This window comes from Loxodonta africana, chromosome 20 (assembly GCF_030014295.1).
Source record: "Loxodonta africana isolate mLoxAfr1 chromosome 20, mLoxAfr1.hap2, whole genome shotgun sequence".
Classification (NCBI taxonomy): domain Eukaryota; kingdom Metazoa; phylum Chordata; class Mammalia; order Proboscidea; family Elephantidae; genus Loxodonta; species Loxodonta africana.
The window spans coordinates 59,072,742-59,093,794 of NC_087361.1; the positions used below are offsets into that span (position 1 = coordinate 59,072,742).

At 44.5% G+C, this 21,053-nt stretch overlaps 1 pseudogene; it reads left to right on the forward strand.

Moving 5' to 3' along the window:
• The first annotated feature begins 9,499 nt into the window (after positions 1–9,499).
• Positions 9,500–16,658, forward strand: LOC100665599 (carbonyl reductase [NADPH] 1-like; annotated as a pseudogene).
• Positions 16,659–21,053: the final 4,395 nt, after the last annotated feature.

Genomic DNA, 21,053 nt, shown 5'->3' on the forward strand with positions numbered 1-21,053 from the left:
CTTACAAGATCTTTCTTTTGAGATTAAAAGGAGAGTTCTGTGAAGAGCTTAAAACTAAATCTACTACTGCAGCAAAGCGTTGTATCATTTTGCAATCCCTGCATCACTCACACCCGCAGTTGTTAGAGACACTGCTAGTGACTGCGGCGGCATTTCATCTCTAGAAGCTGTGCCTGGTGTGTTCTCAGCAGGTCCTGCTGGTACCAGATGGAGCAGGAATCTAGGAACAGAGCACCGGGCACAGCTAATGTGTTCCCTCTGTTCCAGGAGAGCGCTGCTTTCGACTACAGTCCCTTTGTCCTTTATGGCTCTTGCTCTTGTGTGTCCTGCATCCTTAAGTACATCCACTGAAGGTGGGCACAGTGGTATTCTGGACAAAACACTGCAGGGAATGGGGCCACCAGGTTCCAAGGCCATTCCTCAGCTTGCAGCTCCAGCAACTTGAGTTTGACCTGCTGCCCAACTGGGCCCGCTTTCAGGAACAGACTGGTGTGAAACCCATCTGTTGGGGGACAGCCCCAGCAAGGAAAGACCCTCACTGTGCATCCTGGCAGATAATCCAAAGAACTGACATGTAGCCCTTTCCAGATCCGAGAGTTTATTCAGGGAAACTTACATAGGCAAGCAGCTACTCTCCAGTGGCAACCACCTAGCAAGGGACCCAAGCTTATATACCGTTCCAGCTGGGACCAAAGCTCATCGTTTTCTCCCATGCCCTTGGGCAGTCAGTGTTCCCAGGGACTTCACGTCCAGGCCCAGAAGTTTTCCTTCTTGTTGCTAAGGCATTCCTTGGCCTTGGCCGCTGGCCCAGTCATGTCACTCCAGGCCTCGTACCTTAGCCTGAGTCCATCCTGAATTCATCCCAAGCATGCCTTGGGGAAGAGCAAAGCTGATTCTATTAGGGAGAGGATGCATATAGCTGAATAGTATTACCCTACACCATCTTAGGAGACTGATAAGAGTTATGTGTGTGATTACTCAGGATCTGTGAGAAACTACATGCTCAAAGAAAGAACCAATGGGGAAATGGTGAATGCATTCATCCTTTGAGGCCCTGTGTCTCCCACCAGTTGCATAATTCTGGTAAACCCCAACAGCCAAAGATTGATTTACTGCAGCAAGAGAACCTGCACACCAGGAGAACCATGGGGCATTTCACCAAAGAGGAAAAACTGGGTTCTTATAAGATTTGAAAAATTAAATGAAGCAGTGTTTTTTATTGTTGTTTTTGTTTTTTGTTTTGCTACAGGCTGGGTGTGCAGGGGTTAACATCAGGCCTGGGCTGAGAAGGGGGCTCAGGGACCTGTTTTCTTAGAGATTTCGACAGTAAGACAAATGTGAAATGTGTCAAAAAAAACACCTTTTCTGAGTTCTGTACCTTACTGGAAATCAAGGTTACCTCTTCGTATGAAAGCAAGTGAGATCGTTCAGATTGTCCAGTGTGATATTCCATCCTCATCCTCAGACAGGTTTATAACAAACGCATCATCTAGTCTTCCTCACTTCCTACTTGTATTAATGTCTACAGTCATTCTCTTCAGACACCACTACATTAAAAACCTAGACATAATCACTTCCTTGGACATCACTTCCTCCTCACCTGTGATCACTCTCCAAATGTGAATGAGCCCTCTTCTTGGGAAAAAACTAACCTTATTACTGTGACTCAGGTTTCAGGGACCCTACCGGACAGAGTAGAACTGCCCCATTGGGTTCCCAAGGCTGTCAATCTTTACAAGAGCAGACTGCCACATCCTTCTCCCACGGAGGGCCTGATGGGTTCAAACTGGTGACCCTTCAGTTCACAGCTAAGTGCTTTAACCACTGCACCACCAGGGCTTCTTCCAGTTATCATAAATGGCTGGAAAACCATTCAATAAAAAGCTGAGGGGAATTTCATAATGGACGCTTCAAGCTGGTAGCCCCTGAATCCACTGATCAATCTTAATATCAAAACAAGAGACAACCAACACGTGTTTCCTAATTCCAGGCAAGAGAATATGCACCGCACCACCAGCGAAGAATCCTTGCCAAAATGAAAACCTGATTCTGATCAAATCTCTGAAAGTAGCATCAGCTTATAAGAAATAGAGCGTGTCAAGATGCATTTCTAATCAGCAAAATCTAAATTGTAGGAAGTTCTACAAGATAAATGACCCAGTTTCTCCAAAAAAAATAAATGGCAAGGAAAAAAAGGAGGTGGAGGAGAGAAGAAAATATTAAAGATGATAAAAAACGGAAAAGTGTGTCAACCAAATGCAGTACGGGGACCTGTTTGGGTTTTAATTTCCACAGATCAACTTTAAGAAGAGATTTATGGTTTGGAGGGTGGATGAAAATGTTTCAAAGGTAGTTGTGATGGCTGCACACCCCTGTGAGTATATGAAAAACCAGTGAACTACACACTTTAAGTGGGTGAATTTTATGGTTTGTGAATTACATCTCGACAGAGAATTGAGAAAAGGAAATCCGTGAGATAAACAGAGACCCTTAGAACATGGACTGGATATTTAGTGATATTAAGGAATTACGTTGAGAGGTATATGAAGTATTAGGTTAACTCTGTCAAATACTACAAACAGGTTCAATAAGGTGAGCCCCGTGAGGTGAGGTCACTGGTGACCTGGACAGAACACTGGGGGGAGGGCATAAGAAAATCCTGAGTGGAACAGGTTCAGACAGAAGGGGGGAGAGGTGTGAAGACAGTGAGCATGTACAACTGTTTGGAGGAGTTTGTCTATAAAGCAAAGTAGACAAATGAGACAGTACCTAGAAGAGGATTGATCTCTGCAAAAACATTGTGTGGGGCTTGAAATAGACACCCAGTAGTTCACCACCCATCTGTCAGTTTGTCATACTATGGTGGCTCGTGTGTTGCCTTGATGTTGGAAGTCATGCCACCAGTATTTCAAATACCAGCAGGGTCCATGGTAGACAGGTTTCAGCAGAGCTTCCAGAGTTAGAGACTAGGAAAAAAGTCCTGACAATCTACTTCCAAAAATTAGCCAATGAAAAACCTATAGATCACCATAGAATAGTGTTCAATATAGTGCTGGGAGATGAGCTCCTAGATTGGAAGGCACTCAAATATACAGTGGCAACAACAAACTCAAGCATACCAACAATTGTAAAGATGGTGTAGGACCAGGCAATGTTTTGTTCTGTTGTACACGTGGTCCACATGAGTTGGAACCAACTCAGTGGCAACTAATAACAAGATGAATAGTAGCGTAAAGTTTGGGATAGCCCTGGGCACTGTTATCATCCCTAGGCCTGAGGGACACAGGGAGGGTGGTAACCAGAATCAGGGCAGAGAGAGATCTCTGTGACAAGAGACACAATCTTGACCTCAGTATCCTTCCTCCCACCAGTCTCTGCCAGGGTCCCCATCATCCCAACTCAACTAGAATCTAGAAGGAGTCTGAGGGAGCCCATCAGGACCTCCACATAGGTCAGCCCCCTGGTGTACAAGCAGGAAAGACCCAGCTCTGGAGGGCAAACAGAAGAGGCCCAGTAGATCACACACAGAGAGTGCTTAGCATTCCCTGTCCACCACAGGACTGGTGCTGCTGCCTATCATGGCCAGGGAGCTGAGAGCCACCCCCTCTCCCCATCCTGTATACTGCTCTTCACAACTTAAATGAAACACACATTCTGGGCCCCAGGGAAGAGTTAAGCTGTTCATTACATCAGTATTCTCGGAAGTTCCAAAGCCGCACAGGATCAGAGGGAGGCTAGAAGCTGCCAATGGCACGCTCATGTCCCTCTGCCCACTCAGCATGCTCCTGCCAACTAAATGCAAGAGAATGCCTTTCCACGCCCAAGAGCTTCTTTCTAGAACCCCAACAGGTTGTTCTGCAAGGGAAGTCAGAACCGCCCACAGTCAATGTCTCTTGGGTGTTGAAGCATAAATACCCCAGCTCCCACTTCCGAGGTGTCATGGATTAAATTATGTACCATCCCCAACCCCCTCCCCTAAATATGTGCTGGAATCCTAAGCCCTATAATTGTGAATGTGATACTATTTAGAAATAGGGTGTTCTTTGTTATGTCAATCATATACCCAAGTAGGATGGATTCTAAATCTAATCACTTCTGAGTTATAAAAGGGGCAGATTAGATAGAAATACATAAGCACGGAAGGCAGACATACACCATGTGAGAATTATCCACAAACCAAGGAACACCCAGGACTACCCACAATGGAGAAATTGACACCACTGAGACCCTGATTTGAACTTTTAGCCTCCAGAACTGTGAGAAAATAAAATTCTGTCCTTTAAAGCCACTCACTCGTATCTGTTACTGCTCTAGAACACCAAGACACATGGGCAGAGAATTCTGACGCACGCATTTCATACTGTTCCCCAAAGTCTCCCTATGGGATTGTGTTCCTGTCACACCATTTTCTGACTGCCTTCCTTCTGTGTCTCCCCACCCTACCCCATCCCTGTGTACTCTGCCCCTCCCAAATAAAGAACTTGCCCTTGAGTCCTTGTGTTAGGGTCTCCCGTCAAGCCCAAACTAACACAGAAGCACTGGATGAGCACTGTGCCCTACCTAGATGGCTCACTCCTTTGTAACATGGGCAGGGTGGGAGGGTGGGTGTCCCATGTGGCCCTTCCTTGATAGCTAACCTCCCTCATCCCGTATTTCCTTTGCTCCTTTCTTTCTCTTTTAACCCCTTCCCCTTTGGTGTCGCTGACCTACCTTCCACTTTCCTTGGGATCCAAACCCTTCCCTACATAATCAAGGTTCAGTCCTTTCTTGTTTCTTGCCAAGTCTACAGTGAGGAGTGTGCTAAGCAGCAGTGGCTATGATTCTCTGGCCAGTGACTACTGCCCCGTAGAGGAGGGGTGGGTTTGTTTTGTGTCTGCCGGTGCCCGCTGCGGATGGGACACTCTGGAGTATTGAGGAAGCTCCACCTTGGTCTGTGATTGGTTTCAAAAATAAAATACATCTGTCTTAGCTGCCTGCAGTCACGGCCAAAAAGAAGCTGAAGTTGTCCTCGTTGGAAGCTGTCCTCATTGAAGAACAGTATCCTGTCTCCTGAGTTGTATCCTGCTACCCCCAGGTTGATCCTTGTCCCGAGTTGTAACATGTTGTGGTGCAGTGGTTAAGTGTTCGGCTGCCAACTGAAAGGGTGATGGTTCGATCTCACCAGCCGCTTCATGGGAGAAAGATGTGGCAGTCTGCTTCCATAAAGATTCACAGCCTTGGAAACCCTATGGGGCAGTTCTACTCTGTCCTGTGGGTCACCATGAGTTGGAATCAACTTGACGGCAATGGTTAACAGGTAACTTCTCTAATAAACCACATAAATGTGAATATAGTCTACGAGCTCTGGGTGGCCAATTATTAAACCCAGTACAGAAGTAAAGAGTGCATGGGGAGGACACCTGGTGTCAGAATCGGTAAAAACGTCAGAGAGTGGAGGTATGTCTGACCTCCACCTCACAGGAATCAGCTTTGTGCTGATCTTAATTCTCATCCCTCCTCTTGAAGTTAGACGAGACCTGATGCTACTACATTACAACCAGCAATGTCCTCAACATAAACTAATATGCTGATCTCAAAATGTTGAAAGAGGATTTACCCATTTCCTTTTCTAGCTTACATAACAAAACTTTAAGTAGACAAGGAATGTTGGTTTCGTAGTGCGCCAAGTGTACTACAGTAATACATTAATAACAGGAGAAACTGGGTGAGGGATATATGGGAACTCTCTGTACTGTATTTGCAACTTTTCTGTAAATCCAACCATACTAAAATTAAAAAAAAAAAAATTTTTTTTAAAGGCAAGAAATAGATGGTTCCAGATTTGGAACCACGATTCAGTGATGTCATCAAAGACCAATGCTATTTCTAACCTTCTGCCTCACCATCTTCAGTGAGTTGGCTAGTCATCCTTAAGTTTGTTTCATCGTGGTGGCAAGGTGGCTGCAACAGCTCCACACGTGACATCCCTACATAACTGTAAAGAAGAGAGGAAGAAAAAGGGCAGACGAAAAGAAAGTATTTCCTTCATCAGGGAGGAAAATAATGTATACTCCCATTTTATAGACGGGAAGTAAGTAAATTGTTTGAAGTTATATATCTACTAAACAGCTCAGAAAGCATTTGAACCCAGGCCTCAAATTCCATGCTCTGCCTCTTTACCCATTAAAACTCATTCCTCTCGAGTAGATTCTGACTCATAGCGCCCCTACAGGACAGAGGAGAACTGCCCCATAGGGTTTCCAAGGAGTGTCTGGTAAATTTGAACTGCCAACCTTTTGGATAGCAGCTGTAGCTCTTAACCACTACGCCACCAGGGTTTCCTCTGCTCTTTTAGGTAGGCTGATTAAACATCCTAAGCAAGCATAAAATGTAGGAAGAAAAGCCAGCATTAACTAGAGTTCTACGAGGGTAAATAAACATAAAAAATAAACATGGGCAAGGGAAAATCCTGTGAGCTTAATTTGATAAAATTCTATTCCACCATCTGTTAATACAGTAGTCACCACAGAACTGTGTATATTAGGATAGAGTAACTGCTTCAGACAAGTGAGTAATAAAGATGTTCATTTATCCTAAAAGTTAATTTTAGGATAAGATGATTAATTTTTTTTTCAATCTACCAGCCAAGATGGTCCCAGCCCTTTCTCTCTCAGAAATGAAGTAAATCTTCCAACTCAGCCCTCAGCAGTAATAAAGGAGATTTGGGCCTCCATCTTCATGATTGTTTTGTTAGTATGGCTAGTGGAAGTGAGAACTGAATTTTAAATTGTATTCAATTATAATTAACTTAATTTACATTTAAATGGCTGCTTGTGACTAGTGGCTACCTTCTGGGACAGCAAAGGAAGGAAACTTGGCCTTGTAGTCCCTTTCCCCCAATTGTAAGTCATAAAAGGAAGGAAAAAAACTCATTTTCTATTGCCAAACTAATTTATGAACTTTCTGAGGATGTATTCCCTCATCTTATAATGGGCATAATAACACACATCCTGAGGTTTTACTTTGGGTGTGAGAAAAGGCTGCCAGCTGCCTTGCACACATACACTGCAGAGCCCTGACACAGGTAAGACGGTGGCCTGGACACAGGTAGAAAGGAGTTGCTCTGCAGATACCTAGAGAGGTACAGTAATGTAAATTCCCCAGAATTACTTGGGTGGCTGGACTGTCAAACTGCCCAAGGATAGGCCGGTAGCTTTGCTTTCACATACTCATGGGGGGAAAAGCATAGAAACTTAATCTCTTGCCATTTTCTTCCAGTTGAGAAGGCATTCGAAAACTCTAGTTTCAGTGACTCAAAAAAAAACAAAACTCTGTGTTAGGAGCCCTGGTTGGCATAATGGTTAAGCCCTGGGCTGCTAACTGAAAGGTCAGTGGTTTGAACACACCAGCTGCAACGCAGGAGAGGAGACCTGGTGATCTGCTCCCCTAAAGATTGTTGTCGTTGTTAGGTGCTGTCGAGTCTGTTCCGACTAGAGACGCTATGTACAACAGGATTAAACGCTATCCAGTCCTACGCCATCCTCACAGTTGTTGCTATGTTTCAACACATTGTTGCAGCCACTTTATCAATCCATCTCATGGAGGGTCTTCCTCTTTTTCACTGACGCTCTACTTTACCAAGCATGATGTTTTTCTCCAGGAACTGGTCTCTCCTGATAACATGTCCATAAGTGTGTGAAACAAAGTCTCGCCATCCTCGCTTCTAAGGAGCGTTTTGGCTGTACTTCCAAGGCAGATTGGTTAGTTCTTCTGGTGGGCCATGGTATATTCAGTATCCCCTGTCAATGCCATAACTCAGATGCATCCATTCTTCTTCAGTCCTTATTCATTGTCCAGCTTTTGCTTTTGTAAGAGGCAACTGAAAACACCAAGGCTTGGCTTAGGCACACCTTAGTCCTCAAAGTGACATCTTTGCTTTTTAACACTTTCTAGAAGTCTTTACAGCAGATTTGCTCAATGCAATATATCATTTAATTTCTTGACTGCTGCTTCCATGGCCGTTGATTGCAGAATCAAGTAAAATGAAATCCTTGAAAACTTCACTCTTTTCTTCATTTATCATGGTGTTGCTTATTGGTCCAGTTGTGAGGATTTTTGTTTTCTTTATGTTGAGGTGTAATCCATACTGAAGTCTTCGATCTTCATCAGTAAGTGCTTCAGGTCCTCTTCACTTTCAGCAAGCAAGGCTGCATATTGCGGGTTGTTAATCAGTCTTTCTCCAATCTTGATGCTGCATTCTTCATAGAGTCCAGCTTCTCAGATTATTTGCTCATCATACAGACAGAATAGGTATGGTGAAAGGATACAACCCTGATGCACATCTTTTCTGATTTTAAACCACAACCTATCCCCTTGTTCTGTTTGAATAACTGTCTCTTGGTCTAGGTACAGTTCCTCATGATCACAATTAAGTGTTCTGGAATTCCCATTCTTTGCAATGTTATCCATAATGTGTTATCATCCACACAATCTAATGCCTTTGCATAGTCAATAAAACACAGGTAGACATCTTTCTGGTATGTCCATCTGACATCAACAATGATATCCGTTGTTCCATGTTCTCTGAAGATTAAAAAAATAAAAATTTTTTTTTTTTTTTTAAGATTACAACCTAGGAAACCCAATGGGGCAGTTCTAGTCTGTCCTGTAGGATCACTATGAGCTGGAATTAACTTAAGGCAAACTAGTGAAGCCCACGTAATACCCTCCCTTTTTTTTTTTAGTGTGGCAAGTGTATAGGTAACAGAACATTTGCTATTTCTACAGTCTTCACAAGTACAGTTCACTGACATTAATTACATCATGTCCAACCATCATCCTTTACTGTTCACGAATTTTTCCATCATTCTTACCAGTAGCTCAGTGGCCCCTAAGGATTGTGTCTTTCTTTCCTCCTCTCTCCCACCCATCCCTGGTATGCAGTAATAAACTTTTATCTCCATAACCTGCCTAGTCTAGATCTTTCGTAGAAGTGGGGTTTCGTGACTGACTTACCTCACTCAGCAAAATGTTTTCAAGGTTCGTTTCCTGAAGGCACTTTGTGAACAGCTGAATAGCAGCGGGAATAGGAGGACAAACCTGGAGAACCACGGAAAAGGATTTGGTTCAGATCTAGTCCCTGGGCTAGTCCGAATGGCTCTTTGCTGCAAGGTGGGCAGCTGCCATCACTGAAGCCCTAGGCTGGATTTCCAAAGTCTTCCCAGGCCGCTCTCTCGGAACACGCTCCGCACACCATAGTGAGGACCCGGAACTCCAGGTGAGGGGGAGCTCTCCCGCGGGGACCCCTCCCCGAAACGGAGGCCACGCCCTCGCCCGCGACTGCGCGCTCCGCCCTGGCGACCCCGGCACGCATCCCGCCGGGTCGCGCGGAGCCTCCGCCCACAGTCGCTCTGACACGCCGCGCGCGCCGCCCCCAGTGCAGCCTGGTCGGCTCTCGGCCCAGGTGTGTTACGGTGCCTCTCCGGTTGTCTGTGCCTAGCCGCCGCCTCCCCACCCAGCCATGTCGTCCTGCAGGCCCCTGGCGCTGGTGACCGGCGCCAGCAAGGGTGTCGGCTTCGCCATCGCGCCCGAGATGCGTCGGCAGTTCTCGGGGGACGCGGTGCTCGCGCCTCGGGCTAGGCGGTGGGCTGCAGTGCAGGTTGGGGGCCTGAGCCCGCGCCTCCACCGGCTGGACATCGACGACCTGCAGAGACTTCCTGCGCCACGAGGACGGGGGCGTGCAGGTCAACGACGCAGGCCTGCCTTCAAGAGTAAGGGGCTGGGGGCGGGGGTCCCGGGGCGCCCACCTCGGAGAGAGGCTGCAGTGAGGCCCCTCGTGCCTGTGTGGTCGGGAGAGAGCTCCCTAGGGAAGGAGAAGAAGGGACTCAGGGAGACCCAAGTCTGCCTGGAGTCGGAGGGCTTTCCAACCCGAGGGACATTTCTGTTTCCCTGGCTGGGACTCTTGGGTGTCTTTCCAGGTTTTCTTGAAACAGTTCTTCCCAGACTGAACTTTAGAGAGTTGGGTGAACTGTTAATTTTGTATTTTGAAATAATCCAGAAATTGCAAAAAATAAAAATAAAAAATAAAAGTACAGAAGGTCGTGTGCACCCTGTGAATACAGAACATCATCGAAACCAGAAAATTGGCGTTGGCACAATACTTTCAGCCAGCGCCTTTACTCGAGTTCTCCAGATTTCACATTAACTCTTTTTTTTTGGGGGGGGGGAGCTAATCGGGCTATGAAACTTTACCACATTGCTACAATTGATTAACTCGGTTCTTTTCTCCCCAGAAGATGCTGACCCACACCCTTTCGTACTCAAGCAGAGGTGATGCTGAAAAGAGACTTAGTACCTGAGCTGTCTGCACTCAGTTGCTGCCTCTAATAAGACCTCAAGGTAAGTCCGTGATGAGGAACACCGTTCTTAAGTGTGTAGCTTGCTGGAGCTGACCGCTGCCTGCCTCTGAGTCATCTACCCTTCTCCTGTTTCCTCACAGAGCCCCAGCTACGCTGGCCCCTTCCCTATGTCTCTGCCCGGCCAGGTGTAGTTCTGCTTCAGGACTTTGCATTCCCCTGAAGGCCATTGTGGGTGCTCCTCCCACAGATCTTTGCACACTTGGCTCTTTCTTATCCTTAAGGCCTCAGCTCAAAGGCCCCTCACATGTTAGATTCCCTTAGGATTCATCCATTGTCCTCTCTTTGCTCCTGTTCCCGTACCTATACCGTACCTATTTCCGTCGATTCAATTCTGACCCGTAGTGATCTTATTCAGTCCAGGGGAGCTGGATTCCAGTTGGTGATTGGAGCTCTATTTGCCAATTCGTTAAGTAATTTTTCTAAACAATATTTTATTGTTTTCAGTGAAGGTTTACACAGTTAGGCTCCCATTCAACAATTTCTATACAGATTGTTCAGTGACATTGGTTACATTCTTCACAGTGTGTGAGCATTCTCATTATTTCTGTTCTTGTTGTTCTGTTTCCATTAATCTAGTTTTCCAGCCTTCTTACCTTCTCGTCTTTGCTTTAGAATAATTATTGACCATTTGGCCTCATATAGATGATTTTCTGAAGGCTCATAGTACTCATGGGTGATATTCTTTATTTTGTGAGCCAATCTGTTATTTAGCTACAGGTGACCTCAGGTCAATAGTTTCGGGGCATCCTACAGTCTCAACTGATCCACTAAGTCTGGATTTTTTAAGAATTTGAAGTTCTGTTACACATTTGCGTCCCATTCTTTCAGCATCCATCTGTTGTGGCCCTCATCCGAATGGCAGTGGTAGCTGGGCACCATCTGGTTCTTCAGTCTCAGGGTAGATAAGGCCATGATTCTTGTAGACTATTAGCCCTGTGGTCTAATGATTTGTGTAGACCGTTAGACCTGTAGCCTAGTTTCTTCTTTGAGCCTTTAGTTTCCTTCTTTGTCTTTTGCTCCAGACAAGTTGAGACCAACAGTTGTATCTTAGATGGTTGCTCACAAGTTTTTAAAACCCCTAAATAAAAATTTTAAAACAATAACAAAAACAAACAAAAATCCATTGTTGAGTCAGCCGATTCCAAGTCATAGCCACCCTATAGGACAGAGTAGAACTGCCCCATAGGCTTTCTAAGGAGCACCTTGTGGATTCGAACTGCCAACCTTTTGGTTAGGAGCTGTAGCGCTTAACCGCTACACCACCAGGGTTTCCAGATAAAAATTTTAAAACAATAATAAAAGCAAAAACCAGTTGCTGCCGAGTCGGTACCGACTCATAGCAACCCCGTGTGAGTCAGAGTAGAACTTTGCTCCGTTAGGTTTTAGTGGCTGAATTTCCAGAAGCAGATCGTCAGGCCTCTCTTCCAAGGCACTTCTGGGTAGACGTGAACCTCCAGTCTTCGGGTTGGCAGCTGAGCACGTTAACTGTTCGCACCACCTAGTGACTCCACCAGTGCATTAAACCAGTTGCCATCAAGTCGATTTGGACTCATGGGGACACCGTATATTCTAGAGCAGAATTGCTCAATGTGATTTCCATGGCTGTGACCTTTTGGAAGTAGATTGCCAGGACTTTCTTCCAAGGCACCTTTGGGTAGGTTTGAACTGTCAATCTTTCTGTTAGTAGCCCAGCACTTAAGCGTTTACACCATCAATTCATTAGGTCCTTCCAAATCTGTCACCTGCCCACAACACTCCCAGAGCTCCAGACCCACGTATTTGTCTTCCTGCCTCTCCATCTCCTCCTGACTGCCCCTCCCACCCTGCATATCTGAAACAAACATTTCCAAAGGGGCAGTCATCCTCTCTCTTCAGCCATCTTGTTCAGTGATCCCACCATCCACCCAGCAAGGATCCTGGAGGTCACCATGGCCCACCCCCTTAAAATCATTTACCAGGTCTTAAGAATTTGCCTGCCAGTTTCTCCCCAGTTTGTTGTCTCCGTCCCAGCTCCACCTCAGGTCCTCAGCCGTCATTTCTGGTCAAGTGCAAACCTCCCCGAGTGATGGCCTTTCTTGGGTCTTCCTTTCCCTGCATTGTCTGTACTGTCTCTGCAGACACTCCCCTTCTGAAAATCCATCAGGAACAAAGTCCAGGCTGCTTAGCATGTTTTATAGGAATCTCTGTGATCTGACCCTGCCTGAGTCTCGGCTCCTTTTAACTCCCTTTCAGCATGCTTAATGCTCGGGACGTAATCAATTACCTTGTTTTTTTTCTTATAAACTAATCCTTACCCCAAGGTCATGGGTGGGGAGGGCACACCACCCTAATAAATAGACATCAGTTAAGGCAAGTGGCCACCGTTAGAAAGCTTAAAGTGAGTGGCTTTGAATTCAGTACATACGTGTACAGTTTGCTCTCTGGCCTGCTTTTGCGGGTTTCGTTCTCTCCACTTTCCTACCACTCCCCTCTTCTCCCTGTCTGGTTCCCCTCGAAGGCTGTATTTCTCCTAAGACTGGCTCAGTAGGGCCTCAAAAGGTGGCTCTTTCAAATGTCACCTGACTCTAACTCTCGCTAGCACTTGAAAGCAGGCCTAGAGCTGTGTATCGGTGTCCTAGGGTGGCTGCGACAAAGCATTACAACTTGGTGGCTTATAAGAACAGAAACTTACTTTCAGTTGTGGAAGAGTCTGAATTCAGGGTGTGTCTCTCCAGAGGCTCCAGGGGAGGATCCATATCCTTCCGGCTTCTGGTAGTCCAGGGTTCCTGGGCCTGCAGCTGTAGGATGACTCCATTGTCACATGGCTGTTTTCCCTCCATGTCTCTGTGTCTCTTCTCTCATAAGGACAGCATCCCTGGATTGGGACCCACCTGGCTTCAGCATGACCTTGTGTTGGCTTAATTGATAACAACCTCAAAGACCCTATTTCCAAAGAAAGTCATGCTCACAGATACCGGGGGTTAGGACTTCAACAAAAATTTTGCAGGGGACAAGATTCAATACATAACTAGCTCCTTGTGCAACCCTGTACCTTCTGCATACATTGGTCTTAGAGCTCACGCTTCCACCTGTCCATTTCACTTACTTAGCTGGGCTTTGGTAGTGCTTGCTGTGCTGGGGCATTGATGGATTTGCTAAGGCAGACTTTATTCAGACAGTTCATCTTGCCTGAGGAAAGCTAGAGTTTAATGCAAACTTAAGTACATGCTATATTCTTTTTACTGTGAGAGCAAAATTTTCTTTCCTTTTGAAATAGGACAGTTCTTCCATTTTGTTAGAAAAAGGTAGCCACGATGGTTCCTGTTGTTGTTCTAGCACTCTTTGGGAGAAAATTCAGAAAAAGGCCCAAGCAGGGTGAAAAAAAAAAAGGAAATACTGTCCTTTCTCCCCTGCCTTCGTCTCCTAGGGCTGCTGGAACACAGATACAAGTAGATGGCTTTGAAGACTACGAATGTATTTTCTCACAGTTCAGGAGACTAGAAGTTCAAATTCGGGGCACCAGCTGCAGGGAGGCTGTCTGTCGGCTCTGGGGGAAGATCCTCGTCTCTTCTAGCACTCCTGAGTCCCTTGGCTATATCTTCCCACTTTGTGGTTGCTTGTCTCTGTACCTGTGCTGTTGCTTACAACTCAGAAGTGGTCAGATTTAGGCCACGCCCTCCATAACAAAGAAAACCCAATTCCCAAATGGACTTGGGGGTTAGGATTCCAACACATATTTTGGGGGGGGGGGTACAATTCAATCCATAGCATCCCGATATCTCAGAACCTGGGGCACAAAAAACAACCACATGACCTCTGTGGGTGGCAGAAAATGTCCACAAGAGGAATATTGAGTGTACTGTTTGGTGTGGAGAAGGAGAAAAGGAATGGGTGTTGTGACCTGAAGGGTTACCGAGGGATAATTGTTGACAGATAGATGTGGATTTCTTTTTATTTTTTAATCCTTTATTTAAAAACAAAATTATTAAGAAATACTCTAGCCACACAAAAAGATAAGAATACTGCTACAACCCACATGTATCCACCACCCAACTAAAAAACAAGACACAAATGCCGTAAGCCCCTTAGCCCCTTCCTAACTTGTTTCTTTCATATTGCCCCAAACTATTGTCCTGAATTTGGGAGAATGCTTTATTTAATGCTGGTAGGCTCAGGATATATATATTTTTTTAAGTTATATTTTGTATATTTTTTGAAAAGTAGGTGTTAAAAACCCTGATTTCAAGAGGTACTGCTTTTCAGCTTTCTAAAATCTGAAAATCACTGGAGGATAGTAGGAAGAATTACAGTAGTAAAGGGCTCTCCTGTCCCCAATCAAGAGGAAGTCCCTTTCCCTCAGTTGTCACACTGCCACAGTGGGTGGCTTAGAAGAACAAATCTATTTTCTCACAATTTTGGACTCTAAAAGTCTAGATCAGGGCCTTGGCCATGTCAATTTTCTGTGGGTCTCTCCTAGTTTCCAGTGTCTGGTGGCTGGCCTTGGTCTTCCTTTGCTTGTAGACGGGCCCTTACATGGCCTCTGTCTTCCCCCTGTGTGTGTCTCTGTGTCTAGTCTGCTCTTTTTATAACTCAGAGGGATTAGGCTTAGGACACAGCTTACACTAATGTGACCTCATTAACACCACAGAAGAAAAACCCTCTTTCCAGATAGGATCAGGTCCACAGATACAGGGCATAGGACTTTAATACATGTTTTCGGCGGACACAATTCAATCCATAACATCTAATACTTTGTGATTCTGTAACGGGTGGATGGAGAAGACACTATCTGATGCCATGTGCTAGGCATGTTTTATATATTTTCCCATTTTACTGAGGAGAGCATTGAGGCATAAACTATCTCAAGGTCACATGCACGGTGGGATCTAGACTAGGTCCTGTCACTTCCCAAGCAAATTGTTTTCCCCCCTGCACAGCAATTCTCAGGCGTTTTTTTTTACTGAAGGAACCTTTATTCAAGTAAAGCCATACCTAGGAGGCCAGTGTGACAAATGATGGAAAGGGACTCCCCCATATTTTTCTCCACAGTGGCCTCCAAGATGTCTCAGGGAAACCCAAAGGGCTGCTGGAGACAGGAGATTTTAAAAGCACTGCAGTGAATGGTGACGGATGCGTAGCATTCCAGAAACCTTGACAGCAGGTAATCCTGGAATAAGGAAAGATAGAGGGAATGCGATGAGCATAAAATCTTAAAAGGTCTAGAGAAGCCAGATGTAGACTTAGTTCCTCTACCTAGACTGTTAGAATCAAGTAAAGTTTTCGAGGTTTGTTATTGGAGAGATGACACCTTTACAAGTATCCCTTGTTATCCCAGCCCACTTGGCTCCTCATTTTGAACACCGATAGTTTGGAGAGCGAGGCCCCAATACTGGGGCCTCATGGGCATTTACAGGACTGTATGGGGGCCAGTTGCTCCACAGACAGTTGGGGTTCAGTGTACAGTTCAGTGGCATAAAGTGCATTCACAGTGCTTTACAATCATCATCACCATCTAGTTGCAGAACTTTTTCGTCACCCCAAAAGGAAATGTTATGTTTTTTTAATGTAATAATCACGTGAAAACATTGCCGTTTTTGTACCATCAAGAGCCTAATAGATGCTTGGCGATCTTGGTGTTTTGGTATTGGTCCTTCTGTGCATGTAACCATGTGTGTTGTGTTTTAGGCAGCATGGTGAATGTGTCGAATCTGGTTAGTCTCAGAGCCCCTAAATCCTGCAGCCCGGAGCTGCAGCAGAAGTTACTGAGTGAGACCATTGCGAAGGAGGGGCTGGTGGTGCTCGTGAACAAGTTTGGGAAGATACAAAGAATGGAGTGCACCAGATAGAGGGCTGGTCCTGCCCAGAATCTACCCCAGGAACCTGAGCAAGCAGAGGAGAGGCGACAAGATCCTCCTGAATACCTGCTGCCCAGGGTGGGCGATAAGTGACATGACGGGGCCCAAGGCCACCAACAGCCCAGAAGAGGGAGCGGAGGTCCCCATGTACTTGGCTCTTTTTCCCTCAGATGCTGAGGGGCTTCACGGACAGTTAGAAAAGAGTTGAGCAGTGGTGAGCTTCACTCACAGCGCCAGTCTTGGGCACCGTTTTGTTCCTGTCCTGATTAAACCACAGGGCATTTAATACTTGCCAACAACATCCCTGTCAAGCACAACTTTCAGTTGCCTATGAAATCTATGAATTCTTTCATGATTTCCTTCATGATATTTTGTAGGGGAAAAATTGTGCAATAGGTGAAAATAATGCCTGAATCAACAGATGAATAAAAATATTTCTTGATAAATGCCTATTTTTGTGGATTGTTTACATGCTGAAACAGCTCCACCTAAAAAAAAAAAAAAAAACAAAAAACGGTTGCGGTTGATGCGATTGAATTCCAACTCATGTCTTAGTGGATAGCTTTAACAAACAGAAATTTATTCTCTCACAGTTTAGGAGGCTACAAGTCCAATTTCAGGGCCCCAGCTCTAGGCGAAGGCTTTCTCACTCTGTTGGCTCTAGAGGAAGGTCCTCGTCATCAATCTTCCTCTGATCTAGAAGCTTCTCAGCACAGGGACTCAGGTCCAAAGGATGCTCTGTGCTCCTGGCACTTCTTTCTTGTGGGTATGAGGTCCCTCTCCTCTGATCACTTCTCTTTTTCATAAATTAAAAGAGATTGACTCAAAATACAACCTAATCCTGTAGATTGAGTTCTGTCTCATTAACATAACGGCCTCTAACTCTGCCTCATTAACGTCATAGATTTACAACACAGAGGATAATCACATCAGATCACAAAATGGAGGACAACCACACAATACTGGGAATCATGGCCTAGCCAAGTTGGCACACATTTTTAGGGGACACAATTTAAACCATAACACCAAGGCAAACAGGTGTGTCAGAGAACTGTGCTCATAGGGTTTTCAGTGGCTAATTTTCTGTAGATCACTAGGCCTTTCTCCTGAGGTACCTATGGGTGGACTCAAACCATGACCATTTTAGTTAGCAGCCAAGTGTATTATTAGGAATGTAATATAACCTAAAAATTAGGTCAAAGGAAGAGACTGTTTTAGTTATCTAGTGCTACTATAACAAATACTACAAATGGATGGCTTTAACAAACTAATTCTCCCACAGCCTATGAGGATAGAAGTCTGAATTCACGGCGCTGGCTCCTGGGGAAGGCTTCCTCTGTCGGCTCTGGGTCCTTGGCATCAATCTTCCTGTGGTCTAGGAGCTTCTCCGTGCAGGGACCCTGGGTGCAAAAGACACAATTCACTCTGGTGTTTCTTGCTTGGTAGTATGAGGTCCCTCTCCTCTCTGCTCACTCCTCTCTTTTATATCTTAAAAGAGATTGATGGAAGATACAACCTAATTCCGTAGACTGACTTCTACTTCAGTAACATAACTGCCTCTAATCCTGCCTCATTAACACCATAGAGGCTAGGATTTATAACACATAGGATAATTACATCAGATCACAAAATGGTGGACAATCACACAATCCTGGAAATCATGGTTAAGCCAAGTTGATACACATTTTGGGAGACAAAATTTAGTAATATCTGTGAAGTTTAAGATTGTGTGTCAACTTGGCTAGGCCATCATTCTGTGGTTCTATGTGAACACTTCCATGATGGGATCTGCTGTGAGTAGCCAGTCAATTGAAAGGGAGTTTCCTTTGGGGTGTGGCCTACCTCGAATATAAGCAGACATTCTGGCTTTTTGCTCCCTCTGGATCCTGTGGCTGCCTCCTGTTCGTCTGACCTCCGGTTCTTGGGAGCTATCAGTTTATCTGCCAATCTTGGGGTTCGTCGATATTCACAGCTTGTGAGCAAGAGCCCTGCTTACCAACCAGCTGATCTTGGGTTCGCCAGCCCCTGTGTCTGTGTGAATCAGGAGAAGCCTCTATCCTAATCCATGGACTTAGGATGTTCCAGCCTCTACAATCACTTGAGCCGTTTCTTGGATATAAATCTCTCTATATATTTATACACTTTACTGGTTTTGCCTTTTGAAAGAAACAAGCCTAAGACAATATCCATACGCCTACAAGGAAGACCAGTTAAAACGACTATTATTCAAATGTACACACCAACTGCTAAGGCCAAAGAAAGAAACTGAATATTTTTACCACCTTCTGTAGTCCGAAATTGATCAGATGTGCAATCAAGGTGCATTGATAATTACTGGTGATTGTGAAAGTTGGAAACCAAGAAGATGGATTGGTAGTTGAAAAATATGGCCTTGATGATAGAAATGATGCTGGAGATCGCATGACAGAATTTTGCAAGATCAATGACTTCTTCACTGCAAATATTTTTTTTCACCATCATAAACGGTGACTATACACATGGACCTCGCCAGGTGGTCTACACAGGAATCAAATCAACTACATTTGTGGAAAGAGACAATGGAAAAACTCAGTATCATCAGTCAGAACAAGGCCAGGAACAGACTGTGTAACAGACCATCAGTTGCTCATATGCAAGTTTAAGTTCAAGTTGAAAATTTGAACAACCCCACAAGAACCAAAGTACGACCTTGAGTATATCTCACCTGAATTTAGAGATTTTCTGAAGAATAGACTTGAATCGTTGAACACTAATGACTGAAGACCAGACAAGTTGTGGAATGACACGATACGTGAAGAAAGCAAGGGGTCATTAAAAAGACAGGAAAGACCAAAATGAATGTCAGAGGAGACGCTGAAGGTTGCTTGAATGTAGAATAGCTAAAGCAAAAGGAAGAAATGATGAAGTAAAAGAGCTGAACAGAAGATTTTCAAAGGATGGCTTGAGAACACAAAGTAAAGTACTATAATGACGTGTGCAAAGACCTGGAGATAGAAAATCAAAAAGGGAAGAACATGCTCTGCATTTCTGAAGCTGAAAGAACTGAAGAAAAAATTCAAGCCTAGAGTTGGTATATTGAAGGATTCTATAGGGAAAATCCCCCACGTGTGTGTCAGTTTGTCGAGTTGTGGAATGACATCAAGGACATCATACATGAAGAAAGCAACAGGCCATTAAAAAGACAGGAAAGAAAGAACAAAATGGATGTCAGAAGAGACTCCAAAACTTGCTCTTGAATGTCGAGTAGCTAAAGTGAAAAGAAGTAATGAAGTAAAAGAGTTGAACAGAAGATTTCAAAGGGCAGCTTGAAAAGACAAAGTATTATAATGACATGTGCAAAGACTTGTAGATGGAAAATCAAAAGGGAAGAACACACTCTGCATTTCTCAAGCTGAAAGAACTGAAGAAAAAAAATTCAAGCCTTGAGTTGCAACTGGTTGAAGGATTCTGTGGGGGGAATATTAAATGACTCAGGAAGCATCAAAAGAAGGTGGAAGGAATACACAGAGTCACTAAACCAAAAAGATGGTTGATGTTCAGCCATTTCAAGAGGTACCATATGAGCAGGAACTAATGGTACTGAAGGAAGAAGTCCAAGCTGCACTGAAGGCATTGGTGAAAAACAAGGCTCCAGGAATTGACAGAATACCAATTGAGATGTTTCAACAAATGGATACAGCGCTGGAAGTCCTTACTTATCTATGCCAAGAAATTTGGAAGACAGTTACCTGGCCAACTGACTGGAAGAGATCAATATTTATGCCAATTCCCAAGAAAGGTGATCCCATTGAATGCAGAAATTATTGAACAATATCATAAATATCACACACAAGTAAAATTTTGCTCAAGATCATTCAAAAGGGGCTTAAGCAGTATATCAACAGTGAACTGCCAGAAATTCAAGCTGGATTCCGAAGAGGACGTGGAAGCAGGGATATCATTGCTGATGTCAGATGGATCCTGGCTAAAAGCAGAGAATACCAGAAAGGTGTTTACCTGTGTTTTATTGACTGTGCAAAGGCTTTTAACTGTATGGATCATAACAAACTGTGGATAACTTTGTGAAGAATGGGAATTCCAGAACACTTAACTGTGCTCATGAACCTGTACATAGATCAAGAGGCAGTTCTTCAAACAGAGCTAGTGGATATTGCGTGGTTTAAAGTCAGAAAAGGTGTGTGTCAGGGTTGTATCCTTCCACCATACCTATTCAATCTGTATACTGAGCAAATAATCCAAGAAACTGGACTAAAGAAGAACATTAGGGCATTAGGACTGGAGGAAGACTCATTAACAGCAGGCAGTACGCCAATGACACAACCTGGCTTGCTGAAAGCAAAGAGCACTTGAAGCACTTACTGATGAAGATGAAAGACGCCAGCCTTTAGTCTGGATTATACCTCAACATAAAGAAGACAAAAATCCTCACAGCTGGACCAATAAGCAGCATTATGATAAATGGAGAAAAGACTGAAGTTGTCAAGGATTTCATTTTACTTGGATCCACAATCAATACTCATGGAAACAGTCAAGAAATCAAAAGATGCATTGCATTGGGCAAATTTGCTGCAAAAGACCCCTCTAAAGTATTGAAAAGCAAAGATATCACCTTAAAGACTAAGGTGCACCTGACTCAAACCATGGTGTTTTCAGTCGCCTCCTATGCATGTGAAAGCTGGATGATTAATAAAGAAGGATAATTGCCGCCTTTGAATTGTGCTGTTGGAGAAGAATATTGAATATACCATGGACTGCCAAAAGAATGAACGAATCTGTCTTGGAAGAAATACAACCAGAACGCTCCTTAGAAGCAAGGATGGCG